The sequence below is a fragment of the Euprymna scolopes genome, chromosome 23 (genome assembly GCF_053919585.1).
Source record: "Euprymna scolopes isolate OS-2025 chromosome 23, ASM5391958v1, whole genome shotgun sequence".
NCBI lineage: Eukaryota > Metazoa > Mollusca > Cephalopoda > Sepiida > Sepiolidae > Euprymna > Euprymna scolopes.
The window spans coordinates 122,332,223-122,347,641 of NC_136504.1; the positions used below are offsets into that span (position 1 = coordinate 122,332,223).

The window sequence follows — 15,419 nt, forward strand, 5'->3', positions numbered from 1 at the left end:
TTCCGTAAAAGGTTCGTTCATTAGTTCCGTGTGAGGAAACATTTTCTGATAAAGTTTAAAGCGCATTTCACAATGTTTGATGCTGTACAATTCATGATGAATACGAAATAATGAAATATATATTTTTGCGGCAAAAGATGTCAAAAACAGTAGTACTTCTCCTGTAATTGTCGTCGTTATTAATATTTTCATTGTGATCAATTAAGATGCTAGATAATATTTCTTCACGTTTTTCGTCCACTGGATTGCCAATTATTAATTTTTTTTAAAATTTAATGTATCATTGAATTTTACACATCTAACCCTTTTTATGGCATTTTGGGCTGGAAAGTAGATTAAATATGCTGGACTGTTTTTTATCGTAACCTACAAAAATACCTTTTTAGCTTTTAGTATTTAGTTTACTGGTATTTTCTATAAATGCAAAACAATCTGAACCAAATATATGCATTCAGTTAATTTTGAGTTTAACATTGCAACACAATATGGTGTTTTGCTTAATCTTCTATTGGACGATCTATTTGTGATATATGCCGCTGCCATTAAAGCATACGTCCCTTATCTATGCGTGTCATCTCAAAAAGCGTTCACCATGCCCTTTCAGCGGTTCCATTTTGGAAGGGGCAACACGGCGCAGATTTCGTGTTTAATATGGTGGTTAATTAATAGAAGTTCAAAGTCTTTTCTAGTAAATTCAGTCCCATTGTCTGAGCGAATGCATTTTACTGAACCGTACAGGGCAATATCAGCTAAATATTTCTTAGTGGCGAGGATAGTGTCGGATTTGTTTTTTAGAAAATAAACTATAATTAAACCGGAAAAATCATCAATAAATTTCAAAATGTACCTTAGATTATTTCTCCCCATCGGGCTGATCGGACCTGCTAAATAACAATGCACAAGTGAGAGAATTTTCGTGACCTTTTTGTCTGGCGTTCTGCTCATATATTTTGTCATTTTCCGCTGTGCACACACATCACAATTTGGGAGATTGTCTGACGGCATTATTTTCATGCCTTTGACCAAATTTGGTAATTTTTGATATCAGATGTATTGCAGTGTCCTAGAATTTTATGCCAGATTTCCAAGTCGTGACAGGCAGTTTTTGAGGGAACCATACTTTTTAAATAATACAGTCCGCCATTTTCTTTAATGTCAAATACAGTTCCATTGGGGTATATCAATTTTGACTTGTTTTGGCCAAACTTTATATTCGCGCCTTGTTTAATGGCAACCTGCATGGAAAATATGTCTTGCTCAAATGTAGGTATGATCAGAGCCTTTTTTAGAATACAGTAACAGATTTCGCCTTTATTATTTTTTAGGGATATTTTAACATCGCCTCTTTTCAAGACTATATCATTTATTTGACTACCGGCGGCAAATTAGATAAAATGACTTTGCGGATTAAAGTTTGAATCAAAATTAATAAAATCAGATTCCTTGGTGATAACGTACGCTGTAGCACCACAGTCTACAAGGAGATTTTTACCGTTTGTGGTATTGTCAAAGTTACATATGATTAGAAATGTATGTTCTTCCTCAAAGTTCTCCACATTTTTACGGGGAGTCCATTTTAGAGCATTTATATCGACATTGAAAATTTTAGTGGTTGGGTCGTCCACAATTACAGTAGTTTTCCATGGCAGGTGCTCGTCTGAACTCCAATCTCTGGTCCCCCCTCGCCAATCTTTCACGAAAAACACCCGTCTAGCCGAATCCACTTTGAAAAATTTCCCCCACTCTTTATCTGTGCCTAAATCGAAATGTGGATTTAATGAACAAAACTTCTTTCTTAGAACTGCACGCCTGTGGAACTCTGTTCCGTCTGCCTGCTTCCCACCTGACTATAACTTGGATGTGTTCAAGTCCAACGTTAACAATTTCCTAATGAACCGCCCCCTTAAGTAAATCATCAAATCTCCACACTAACGTAATGTACGTACTTGCAATAACCCTCATCCCTGAGTGGCTTCCGGGTCTTGGTAAGTGGTGACCACTGTGTAAAAAAAAAAAAAAGATAATTCTATTCTTTTTCTTGAGAAAATTACTTTTGGGGAACACCTTGAGGTTAGGTGCGTAATTTGGTGGTGTCTGTTTTTTAGAATCATTTTTGAACTTCATAATATTGCTGGAGTTATTATTGTCCACGAGCATACAATTAATCTCTTCGTACCTGTGCAATGCCACTTTAAATTCACTGAAATTTATGGGTTTGTTTTTTTGCGTTATAACAGTTGTAAATGGTTTAAAATCGTCTGGAAGTCCCTTGAGGGTCATTGATATCAACAAGCTATCGCTTATTATTTCACCTGAGAGTTTTAAGGCATTAGCGATTGTTTCTGCCCTTATAACGTAGTCATTAATAGTTTCCTACTCGTTACGTTTCAGAGACGTTAGTTCTGTATATAGTGATATAATTGCCGGTTTCCCTTTTGAGAAATAATGTTCTCTTAATATGTTCAATGCTTTCCGTTCATCATCCAATGCGTCTCTTATAATCAGAGACAGACTTCTATCGTCTAAGCATTGAATCAGTTCTACAAAAACAGTCGCATTCTTTTCAAGAAATTCGGGGTCATTAAGATTCTCTGTTGAAGATTATATCACTTTGTGTAGTCTTCGAATCCTTAGATACCCTAGAAATTTTACCTGTCACAATTCGAAATTAGATTCTGAACCGTCAAAGAAAAGACGATGGCTGGGCCCATAATCTGTTAAGTGTTGAGACATCCTGTTGAACAAAAATGGCGGTGGATAAGCAGTGCAGTCCCGATACTGAGTGTAAAGTAATTGCTAGTAACAAAGATGGCAGTCAAGAATCAAATACAGCCTGTGACGTAGTCCACGGCGAACTGATGATTCAATCCAAAATTCGACAATTTTTATAGTAACTTTGGAAGATTTTCATTGGTTGGTTAGCACAGACGGTGGTTATGAAAACGATCGTCGAAATCATTGCTCTCATACCCCCATCAGGAGTCAAAAACATTTCACACATTGAGGACATTTTGCACTAACATTCTTACTGTGTGAATCGACTTAATGCGTTTCTGTGCAATAAAATGAGGCGGATAATGACCAAGGTTGGCAATTTAAGGAGTAATAGCTAAATCGAAACTGCCATCTAACAGATTTTTTGAAATGTTGTCAATCCCTGTTCAAATTGTGGTAACACGGAAAATGTAAAAATAGTACAGAAGGAAAAAATGAATGTTGCGTCATATGAAACTCGCTGCCAGCCATATCTGGTGGATATAATTGGCAGGGATACATAGGAGTTTCTAAAGATTTTCCTCTGTTCCTGGGATAATTCACTGTATACAAAACCCCAATGCAAATAGATATAACTTTAATTTTAAGCTCGTTTTAATGATTCAAATATTTCGACGTGTTGTGTCCTGTTCATTGCAATTATGGCAAGTTGATAATTTTTGTTCTGTTCAACTAAGTGCTCCACAGAGAAATTTTTGAAAAATTAACTTTGCAGTTGGGTATGGGTCTACATGAACTATCTGATTGACTTAGATCAGAGTTCAGGCACCCTTTCAGGCATTGTGACAGATTTACATGAAATCTGTATTTTTACACACTAACTATACGTCTGGGGATTGAAAGAGTTCAGACATCATTTTAGAGATGGTACAATTCCAACTTTTGAATGGATTTACTTTTAAATAGTCTAATCTACAAATTGAAAAGTCAAGGTATTGTTGGTTCATTCTATGTATTTATACAATCTTTTCAAAATAGTTTGGAATGTTTATCTCAAATGAAAAAATGTTTTTCAACTGATTGATTAATGTGAAAAGGGTCTAGTATTTGCAAAAGTATGTAAACATAAAAATACAAAATATTAATGTATTAACATCGATTTTTATTTTAGCAATCTGATTTTACCTTCAATATTGGAAGTACAAAACAATGGATTCTCTGCATCTTTATCTGCTTGGTTCACTGTATTTATGTTTATATTAGGCACAGCCAAAACGAAAGGGGAGAGTATGTATTTCTTGATGGAATCTGTCTTTAAAAATCTTCCAAAAATCAAGAAATTATCCAATCAATACGAAATTTTACCGATTAAAACGTGAACAACGATCTTTATAATGATGTACTTTTTTTCATAATCGATATTATATATATTTTTGCCTACAACCCGCTTCATTATTCGTGGGTACAAATATGCTTAAAATAATAAGCTGAAATGGAACAAAAATATTGTATTGTTGAAAGGGTGATTATTGTAGGAAAACAAAAAGAAAAACAACTGTGCAGGTATCAGATTTTAAGGTCGAAAATCCAAATTTTGAATGTGTTTACTTTTTAATCATTTATGTTTTAAAATGTTACATATTATTATCTTTCACACATTAATCATACATTAACAATACACATTTAAAATACTGGAGAAAAGAATTGTATATCAATTAAGCAGTAATGAATAAAGATTTAAAAGATTAAGAAAATAAAATGAAGTGCAGTTAGATTACAACTGAAATTAAAAATGAAACCTTTAAGAATGCAAATTATTTAAATGAATCCATATTTAAAAAGTATACAATAATTGATTGCACATATAACTTCAATTACATATGTTCAATTACTATTTCATATTCACAAAACATACAAGAATTAAATATGTATATATATATATATATAATTATATATATAGTCAATTTAATATGTACAATATTTGTTCATGATTCACAAAATATACAATACTTTAATGTATATATAACTTCAATTTTTAATATTTTTTGTCAATTTGTTAAGCTGAAGAAGTGGCTTCTTTTTATGTTATACAAAAGACCTTGGTATTTTGTTATCTTTTCCCTCTCAACTCTGTTAAATAAAGCATCACTGGGGACACAAACTTCAACTAAAATTGTTTTTTCTCGTTCTTGTCCATATCACTATGTCAGATTTTATTGTTCCGTTTTCTAGGCATGTAGGAATAGTCATAGTTGATGGTGAATAACTTAGTTCTAATTATTCTTTCTGGTATATGTTTCAAGATATTTCTGCTGCATTCGATATTCAACTTTTTACAGATCATCTTCTGAATATATTTCCACATTTTATTGTATCACGTAGTATAGTAGGCGTCTCTTAGCAGAATCTAACATCCAGATGTAAAATGGCTCAAACTCTTTCTGTGTCGTAGAACCAATACCTGCTACAAATGCTTAAAACACACTTATTTTGTTAAGAGTATTAGTAATCAAACTCTGATCTTTGGTAGCCATCATAATTATCTCCTGATCATAGTGTAGCGATCCTCTTTTAAGATAATCTATAGAATCGTCTTTATTTATATGTTCCTGGGTGAATTAATTTAAATAATACATGACTGCTGTTGGGTTGCTCATTCTTCCAGTTTTTGTAATGGAAGTTCTTGCTATATTTTTTGTGACTCGGATAATTTATGACTTGTTATCTTATTCTGTCTGATTTGTAAAACTATCCTGTCCTAAATGTAAAGCCAGTTTTGTGATAGAAATGTTATTATTCTGGTATTTGTTTCATAGTGTTGAAGCACCATTTAAAGGTTTGGATTTGGGGAGCTGATCGGATATGGTTATGCCTTCATATGTATTTGCATGTGTTTTCTTAGATTATAACTCTTTGAAAATGCAGACCTACATACATCACAAACATATGGTTTCTTTGCTGTGTGTGTTTGTATATGATTTTTTAAATTAGAAAGCTGCGAAAATTTGTACTTACAAATATGACAGTGATATGGTTTCTCTCCTGTGTGTACTCGCATGTGAGTTTTTAGATGGGATCTCTGTGAAAATGCAGACTTACACACTTGACAAGAATATGGTTTCTCTCCTGTATGTGTTCGCATATGGTCTTTAAGAGAAGAACTCATTGAAAATGCAGACCCACAAACTTTACAAGAAAATGGTTTCTCTCCTGTGTGTGTTCGCATGTGGGCCGTTAGAGAAGAATTTAGTGAAAATGCAGATCCACAAATCTGACAATAAAACGGTTTCTCTCCTGTGTGCGTTTTCATGTGCCTCTTTAAGTGACCAGTCTGAGAAAAGGAAGATCTACAAATATGACAAGAAAAAGGTTTTTCACCCGTGTGTGTTCGCATGTGTTTTTTTAAAGAAAACTTCATTGAAAATGCTGATCCACAATATTGACAAGAATATGGTTTCTCTTTTGTGTGTGTTCGTATATGACATTTTAAATTAGAAAGCTGTGAAAAGGCAGACCCACAAATGTCACAATCAAATGGTTTCTCTCCAGTGTGTGCTCGCATGTGATTTTTTAGGTGTGATCTCTGTGAAAATGCAGACTCACACACTTGACAAGAATATGGTTTCTCTCCTGTATGTGTTCGCATGTGGTTTTGTAATGAAGAATCTCGTGAAAATGCAGATCCACAAACTTGACAAGAAAACGGTTTTTCTCCTGTGTGTGTTCGCATGTGATTCTTAAGAGAAGAACGCTCTGAAAATGCAGACCCACAAATTTGACAAGAATAAGGTTTCTCTTCTCTGTGTGTTTCCATTTTAATATTTATAATATTTTAGCATTTACTGCTCAGTACACACATACAGTTTCTGCTCAGTACACACATACAGTTTCTAAATTTTACTATTAATAAAAATCAAATTACTGAATTTTAAATAAAATAAATGTATATTTTTGATTTTTTTATGTCTTACATAATATTTTTTTTTCTAAAAAATATATCAACATTTATTTAAAACTGATGTAAATTTTTTCTTTGTCTAACTGGAAAACCAACGTTTTCTGTACACGTCTTTAATCTGTAAATAAAAAAAAAACAATTATATTAACAGAACAACAAGTGCTAACTTTTTATTTATTGTCTTCTTGATGAAATAAAACAAAGTTAAAGGTTACTATTGTTTAATATAATTGTTTTATTTTTTAATTGATATTTCATGAGAAAAATATTTTACTCTGCTTTTTTTATTATGTGAGAAGGTTGGTTTTTTACTCATATTTACTCCAGACAAAGCATATTGCATCTTAGAGATGGGAGGTTACTACTTTGGACTGTGCCTGGGAAAGATTAACAAGATGTTGGTTTATGTTATATTTAAACTTCTGCATATTAGTACAGTAGGGGAAGCACATTACAGAAAGAGAATTCCAAAGTCTTGTTGTTCAAGAGAAGAAACTATTGAAGTAGAAAAATTTCTGGCATTAAGGGACGTCAACATTAAAGTAGGTTTCCAGGCATATACATTAAGGGCATACAAGTGCAATGAGCTCATCAGAGTATATTCCATTAAAATACTTTTAAACAGGCATGGATATACATGGTGACGATGGGACAGGGGTTGGGGCTTAGTTGACAAAGTTGAACATTTTAGATTGAACACTTTTTTGGGCCCTATCCAAGAGAGAAAGACAAGTGGTTAAGGCACAAGCCCAAATGTGACAATAATACTCAATGCATGGGCGAATGGTGGTTTGGTAGAGGTACAGAATACATTCAGGTGTGAGTAGTCTTCTAGAACGATAGGAGACCCCACCTTCTTTGCAACAGCCTCTGCAATGTCCACAATGTATTTGTTCCAGTTCATATTGCCTATAAATGTTAAGCTGAGGAGTTTGAAGGAAGAATTCTCAGGTAGGGTATTATTTGTCATGGATATAAGCGGAAGGAGAGACATTTTGTAATTGTTAAAGGAGATAAGCTTAGTCTTACTAGCATTAAATGTTACAATCCATTTACAGTCCATTCGACTACAGTCTGGACGTCATTTCCTAAGAGAAGAGAAAAAGGAAAACGAACAAAAAGAAATTTTAAAAATAAGAGAAATTTTAAAAATAAGAGAGAAAAAAAGAAAGAAAATTGAAAAATAAGAAGAAAATGAACGGAAGAAAAGTACACCATTCCTATATTTTTTTAAATCTATTATTAAGAGACTCTAAGAGCATAGCCCAACCATAGACTTTAGAAAGGTGGTGGGATTCCAGGGAGAAAGAGAAGCAAAGCAACCAGTTGGGGAGGGATCGGAAGAGATTTTAGAGGTACAGATGACCATGGAGTGGCCACTGTGGGGAATAAGTATACCCTCCTATAGATGCCAAGGGAGTAAGGGAATGGCTAGCGACAGTGGAGAAGAAATTAGTATATGGCCTGACAAATAGGGAGATAGTTTTGTGAGCCTGCGATGGGGTAATAGGGGTGGCCTCGGAGTTTGTATGTAGGTGTATAGAAGGAAACCCAAGCATAGCAATGGGTGAAAAGAAAATTTGCTGGTGAAAAGACAATGGTATAGGAGGTGCAAGAGCTATCTCAGATAAAGATGGCCGTCAGAGAGGATGTACATAGGCTGGTTGACCGCATGCAGGAACTAGCGATCCTTGCATATCCAGTCGCATAGCACCATAAGATAGCCACAACACAAGTAATTTTTATCGACACTATGGAGGATGCATTGTGAGATTAGACGGCCAAGATGAAGGTGCTGAAATGTTACCCACACACCTTAGAGGAAGCCCGCAGGACAGTGAAAAACCATGCTTGGTTGCAAGCACAGATAAGGGGGGGGAGATCCTGAGATGGAAGCGGAGAGGCAGAAGGCAAAGTGTGTCCAGGTTGGTTGGTTCACTGGGGCTTCACGGCATATCAACCACTGTGGGTCATTTAATGCCAAGCTATGTATTTAGTTGAGATAGCTTTTGCTGTTTGTTTTTTCTGAGTTATGCATTTTAAAATTTTTTGAGTTTTTACAGTTTAAAGTGATTTGAAGAGTTGTATTTTTTAAAAGTATTTGATGATTTGGTGTGGTGTCACCTTGTGAAACAATTCTTAGATTTCGTTTACTGTATAATATTTATTTCTGATAGTTTCGTATTTTTTACATTCTGTTAATATATGTTTTATTGTCATCTGTTTGTCGCAGAAAGTGCATTTTGGTTTTTCTGTTGCTTCGATTAAGTAGAAGTGTGTTAATTTGGTATGTCCTATTCTGATTCTGTTTAGAACGATATTTTCTCTTCGTCCTTTTATTGTTTTGTTTTTGTGTTTTATTATGGGTTGGTGCTCGTGTAGTTTGTTTTGGGTATATGTGTCCCATTTCTGTTTGCCATTTATTTTTGTTATATTCCCTTATTTTTCTGCTGAAATCTGTGTATGGTATTTTAATGTTTGTTATATTTTTGCTAATGGCTTCTTTGGCTAATTTGCCAACTTCTTCATTGCCTGGAATACCAACATGACTTGGTATCCAGGCTATGATTATTTCTTTACCTTTTTCAATAATTTCATTGTATTTCTTCATTATATCTAATATATAAGGATGATCTAGTTCTTCTCCTCTTAAAGCTAAGATGCATGACAAAGAATCGGTATATGTAATGAATTTTTCCTTATTGTCTTTCTTATTAATTTAAGTGCCATTTTGATTGCTTGTAGTTCTGCTGTGTATATTGATGCGTCAATGGGAAGTCTTATTTGGAGATGGTTCTTTCCATCTGTACATGCTGCACCTGTTCTTTTTTTTGTTTTGGATCCATCAGTGTATATTTCTTTGTATTGTAGGTACTTTTCTCTGAGTTCGCCGAAGTAGCTTTTATTTATTAAGTTGTTGGTATTGTTTTTTTAGTATTTAGTAAGAGTTAGATCAGTGCTTGGATCGTTCAAAGTCCATGGTGGTTTGTTGCTTACTGTGTGTGTGACTATGTTAGAATCTTCGTTAATTTGAGTTAATATTTCTTTGATGCAATATCCGAAAGAAGGTATGTTTTTTGGTTTGCTGGTATAAAAGTTTGTATATTGTACGTTGTAGGTTTTTAGTATGTTGGGTTGTTTGGATCACTTTGTAGTTTTATTGCGTATTGTGTTATTAATTTCTGCCATCTTAAATGTAGAGGGGGGTTCATTGGCTTCTATGTATAGGCTTTCCATGGGTGATGTTTAATATGCTCCCAGATTAAGTCTTAATCTTTGGTTTTGTATGGTTGATAATTTTTGGAGATAGGATTTATGGGTGGAGCTATATGTGATGCATCCATAATCTAATTTTGATCTTATGTGTGCCTGGTATATTTTTAACATTGTGTCTTGGTCTGCTCCCCAGTCTGTTTTTGATATTACTTCTAAAATTTTCATTGTTTTTTGGCATTTTTGCTTTAAGTTAGTGAAATGCATATTGAAATTAAGTTTATTGTCCAGTGTGATACCTAGAAATTTCGTGTGTTGAGCTATTGGGATTGGGTTTCCTTGTATTTGTAGTTGTGGGTCCAGATGATATTTTTGTTTTCTGCAGAAATGAATACAGACAGTTTTGTTTTGTACAAACTTGAATCCATTTTTATCGATCCAGTTTTCTATTTTGTTTAAGCATTGCTGCATCTTTCTTTCAATTGTTGTTATATTTAATGCAGAATATGCAATTGAAAAATCATCTACAAATAATGATCTTTCAAATTGTGCGTCGACAATTTGTGTAATTTCATTTATTTTAATTAAGAATAAGGTGGTGGATAATATGCTACCTTGTGTGTTATATTTCTGTTAAAGTAAAAGTTCCTGTGTTTACTGCTGCTACCTGCTCTTACGTTTACTATTTGCTCTTACGTTTACTATTTGCTCTTATGTTTATTATTGGCTGTGAAATTAGTTCGGTAAAGTCTAGTAAAGAGGTTTTGGTCTGTCTTTCATTCTACGATAAACCACCACATTGTGGCACTCCTGCTTCTTGCTCGTATTGATCTGATAGTGTGTTTCCTTGTCGTACTTTGTAGTATCTTTGAGACAGGAAGTTTTGTATAAATATTGCCATATTTCCTCTTATTCCCATATTGTGTATGTCTCTTAGAATTCCATATCTCCAGGTTGTATCGTAGGCTTTTTGGATGTTGAAAAAGTCTGTCACTAGGTGGTGTCCGCGTATGAAACCATCTCTAATAAATTATTCTAGTCATACTATTTGGTCGTTTATGCTTTGTTTTTGTCTATATCCACTCTGATATTTTGATAAGAGGTTTGTTTTTTCCAGGTACCACATTAAGTGGTTGTTTATCATCCTTTCCATAGTTTTGGAGAGGCAGCTGTTTAGGGCTATGGGTCTGTAACTGGTTTGGTTACCTGCATTTTTATTTGGTTTGGCAATTGGTATGATGGTTGATTCAAACCAGGATTTTGGTATTTCTCCTGTGTTCCATATTTTGTTATATATGTCAAGCAACAGTTTCAAAGATGCCCGTGGTAGTTGTTTTAGGAATTGATAATGTATATCATCTGGACCTGGAGTTGTATTTCTGCTTTTATTTATTGCTCTTTTTAGTTCTTTTATGTTGAATGGTATGTTGTATGTTTCTTTGTTATTAGTTGTAAAATTAAGTTTTTCTCTTTCTGCTGTTTCTTTATGAATTTGGAATGATGTTGAGTACTGTTTGTTTGATGAATTTTTGTAGAATTCTTCAGCTAGTAAATTAGTTATTTCTTTTTTGTTTATGCATTTTGTTCCATCAGTTTGAATTAAATAGTTTATGGTATTTTGTGTTTCTTTTCCAGCTATTTTCTTTATTATATTCCATGTTTTTTTAGTTGGTGTTTGGTTGTTTAGCTGTGAAATATAGTTTTTCCAGGATGTTTTTTTGCTTTGTTTTATGGTGTATTGTGCTTTGGCACGCATCTCTCTATATTTTTGTAAGTTAATTGTTGTAGGGTTTTGTTTGAATTTTTTAAGTGTTTTTTTTTCTCTCTTTGACCGCTTTTTTGCAGGTTTCATTAAACCAAGAGTTTGATTTTTTTGTGGGGTTTGTTGAAGTTTTGGGTATTGTTTTGGTGGCAATATTGTTTAAGGTTTGTGTGAAATGTTTTAGTGCTTCCTCCTTATTTAGAATGTTCGTGTCTAATTCTGTTCTGCATAGATTGGTAAATGTTTCCCAGTTGGCTTTCTGTAATTTTCATTTTTGGACTTTTTCTTCCGATATTTTTTGATTACTTTTAAGTATGATGATCACTTCCATGTTGATCTTCTAGTACATCCCAATGGAAGTCCATATAAATGGATGAAGTGCATATTGTTAAGTCTATTGCAGACATGGATCCATTGGCTGGGTGCATGTAGGTATTTTTACCATTGTTTAGTATACATAGGTTTGTTGTATTTAGGATTTCATTTATTATATTGCCTTTGTTGTTGTTTTGATTACTTCCCCAATGGTCGCTGTGCGCATTAAAATCTCCCATTATTATAAATGGGGGCGTGAGTTGGTTAATTAGCATGCCTATTTCTTTTTTTTATTGGCTGATTTGGTGGAATGTATATGGAGCAGATTGTGATTTTGCGGTGTAGGTTAGCCATTAGTGCTATTACTTGTAGTTCAGTGTTTAATTGGGGGATTGTGTGATGTATAGCGTTTTTGATTAGTATGGACACTCCTCTGATTGCTCTATTTGTTGTAGATATATGGGTTTTGTCCTACATGTTATATTCTTTGAATTTGTAATTGTGATTGTCTTTGAGTAGTGTTTCTTGCAGACATATTGCTGCTGGATTATGTTTGTTGATGATTTCTAGTATTTCTTCATGATTAGGTATTAGTCCTCTGCAGTTCCATTGTAGGAATGTTGTTTTGTTATGATTTGTAAGGTTTTGCATGGATATTGTTTTTATTTATTTATTTTTTTATTATTATTATTTATCGTCATTTATGGGTTCATGGGGTAAGAGGGATATCTTTTGATTCCTCAGTCTCCATGACTTCTTGGTTTTCGAGTCCTAGAGGCATAATGTTTTTTTGTTTATCTCTACTTTTGGATTGTGAGCGTGGTCGTGGTGTGTTGGGGAGTTTAGGTTCATGCGCCGCAGAGGTTGTTTCGTTGTTCCGCCAGCCCCTTCTTTCCAGGGAATCCTTCGGCATGTCTACTTCTTTCTGAACACTCAGGGGAGTGTCTTTTGGTCTTGAGAGTAAACGTGACCTGTCCGTTGAATTTTTTTTTCTGCTATTTTGTTTCTTTTTTCCTCTGGTATGTTTTTTGGTGTTTACTTTTTTTGTTTGTTTTCTTTTTCGGCTAAAGGGGTTGTTTCTATTGGGTGTGATGTTTGGGTTTTCTATCCCAGTGAGGTTTTGTTTATATTTATTTTTTTCATTTCTTCAATTGTGTTTATTAATATTTTTATTTGGTCGGTGAGGTCTTGGATTTTAATGTCTAAGTTTGTTGTGTGATAATTGCGGTTGTGCTTATTAGTATTAGGAGTATTCTTTTTTGTTATTTCTGAATATTTGATTGTTTCAACTTTTTTCCTTGCTGCTGGGTAGGTGATGTTTAGCGGGTGTTTAATTTTGGTAATTTCTTTTTTCCAAATTTCACAATCTTTGGAGTAGGCACTGTGATTTTCTTTACAGTTGGTACATTTGGGAGTTTTTTGACGGTTGGTATGGTTGTCATTTTCTCTGCACCTTCCACACACTGGGTGGTGTGTGCATTGATTCTGATGGTGGCGAAATTTATGACATTTGAAGCAACGCAGTGGGTTGGGGATGTAAGTTTCGACTTTCAGTTTCTCATAGGCTATTTTTATTTCTGGTGGGATTTTTTGTTGGTAAAAGTTTAGTATGTACGTGTTTATGTTTATCATTTCTCCATTTTTTTAAAATTTGAATTCGTCTGATGTCTATTACGTTCTGTTCTTTCAGATATGAACATATTTCGTCAATAGGACAAAGTGAAAGTTCACGGCTTTTTACCACTCCTTTGCATGTGTTCAGTGTTTTGTGGGGGTATGTTTTTATTTTTATATTATCGAAATGTTTCCATTCTAGGAGTTCATCCGCCTGTTGTTTTGTGAGGATTTCTATTAGTAGAGTGCCATTTCTTAATTTTTTAACCATTTTGGGTTTTATATTTTTAGATAATATTTTCTCTATTTTAAAAGGGGAAAGTTTGGTTAATGGTGTTTCTTCAGTGGATTCCATTATTATAAAATTTGGATATATCTCTTGTTCCTCAGTCGAGTCACTATCCGAAGTGTCTAGCAGTCTTTTTTACTTGGTGTTTTGTAACTCATTAGGATTGTTTGTAGGTTCATCATTCCTGCTCCCCACCCACCTCGGAGCCCTATTTAGGATGCGCACAGGGGGGAAACCCATTCGCCCTGGCTACAACAGGGTTACAGGAATGGTATACTTGCATATAATGTAGACTTTGAGCATTCGTGTTTCTTAATTTTTCTCATCCAAGTAGAAAATGGGAAATGTTAGAGGAAAACAGCCATGTCTAGTTTTTATTCATTATATACAATTGACCCTTAGCCACCGCTTTCACCACTTATTTATGGATCTGTGTTGATGGGAGAATGTTGTGTAGTATTTAGGTTTTGTGTAGGTTATATGTGTATAAGTGGTGTGCTAGACGTGACCAGCCGATTGATCGGATTGGGCCCATCCGACCACCCGTCTAGCCCAGTAAGGGCCAAAGTGGTGTGTTGGGAAGTGGGGGTACTAAAATCTGACCTCCAAGTCTCTCAACCACCAGGATCCCGTCCTAATGGCATTACGGGTCGCTACCCACGGCCAACAGGTAGCCCCATTGAGGGACTTCTACTCTCTGCAGGAGGGCAGTCGGCATATTCTGATGCCCTACAACAGGGTCTAGTGTTGATCGGTTTGAAAAATTTTTCATTTCCAGTTGTTTTTTTTTTTAAATATTTATTTATGGACATTAATTTAATTGTTTTTTATTGTTTTGGTTGGTATTTTTAAGTTAGGGAATCAGTAGGGAAGTAGGGGTGGAATGACAAAAATAAAAGAGAAAAAAAGAATGTGGGGGGAAGGAAGGGAGGGAGGGGGTTCTTGTTTTTGTTTTTGCAGAACATATTTAAGGTTTACAAAAGAGAATAGAAAACAAAAACAGAAACTTAATGTAGGTGCATTTCGTCTTAGGAAGCCAAAAGACAGCCTGATCTGGTAGCACCAGAAGTGTGTCCAGAGGCCTAACCTAGTGTCAGAGGCATGGGGGATTGGGGAATGAAAGTGTGTGCCCTACTATGAGAAAACACTCCGGCAGAAGGGAAGAGTCAGAGTGGGCATCATAAGGGCCAAACCGAATGCATGTCAGATGAATGGCAAAAGTGGCCACTTCTCCCACAGTCGCCAGTTCCACAGGTGCTTGCAGTGTGGAGAGATTGGACATATAAGGAGGGACTGTCCTGACCGGAGGAAATGCCATTCGATGGCAAAAGATACTTCGAGGAGAAGGAATCCAAACAAAACCCCACTCCCCTGGCGAACCTGTAGAGAAGGAGAGGTTGGGCAGGTGGGTAGACTTGAAAAGAAACTTGTCATGTGTTACGATGCTCACGGGGGCAAGTAACCATGGGAGAACCGCGAAACAGAAGAAAAGGAGAGGGCAGTGTTCTCATTACTCACCGAAGACAGAGAACTCACCTGTAATGTGTTGATAG

The 15,419-nt window shown here is 34.9% G+C and overlaps 1 long non-coding RNA gene across 1 annotated transcript; it reads right to left on the reverse strand.

The window, feature by feature from the left end:
* Positions 1 to 10,328: 10,328 nt before the first annotated feature.
* LOC145246188 (uncharacterized) lies at positions 10,329 to 14,811 on the reverse strand. Its single transcript, XR_013863117.1, has 2 exons — positions 10,685 to 14,811; positions 10,329 to 10,500 (listed from the first exon to the last, which is right to left on the reverse strand). It is a non-coding gene; the product is annotated as an uncharacterized LOC145246188 (long non-coding RNA).
* Between the last annotated feature and the right edge of the window lie 608 nt (positions 14,812 to 15,419).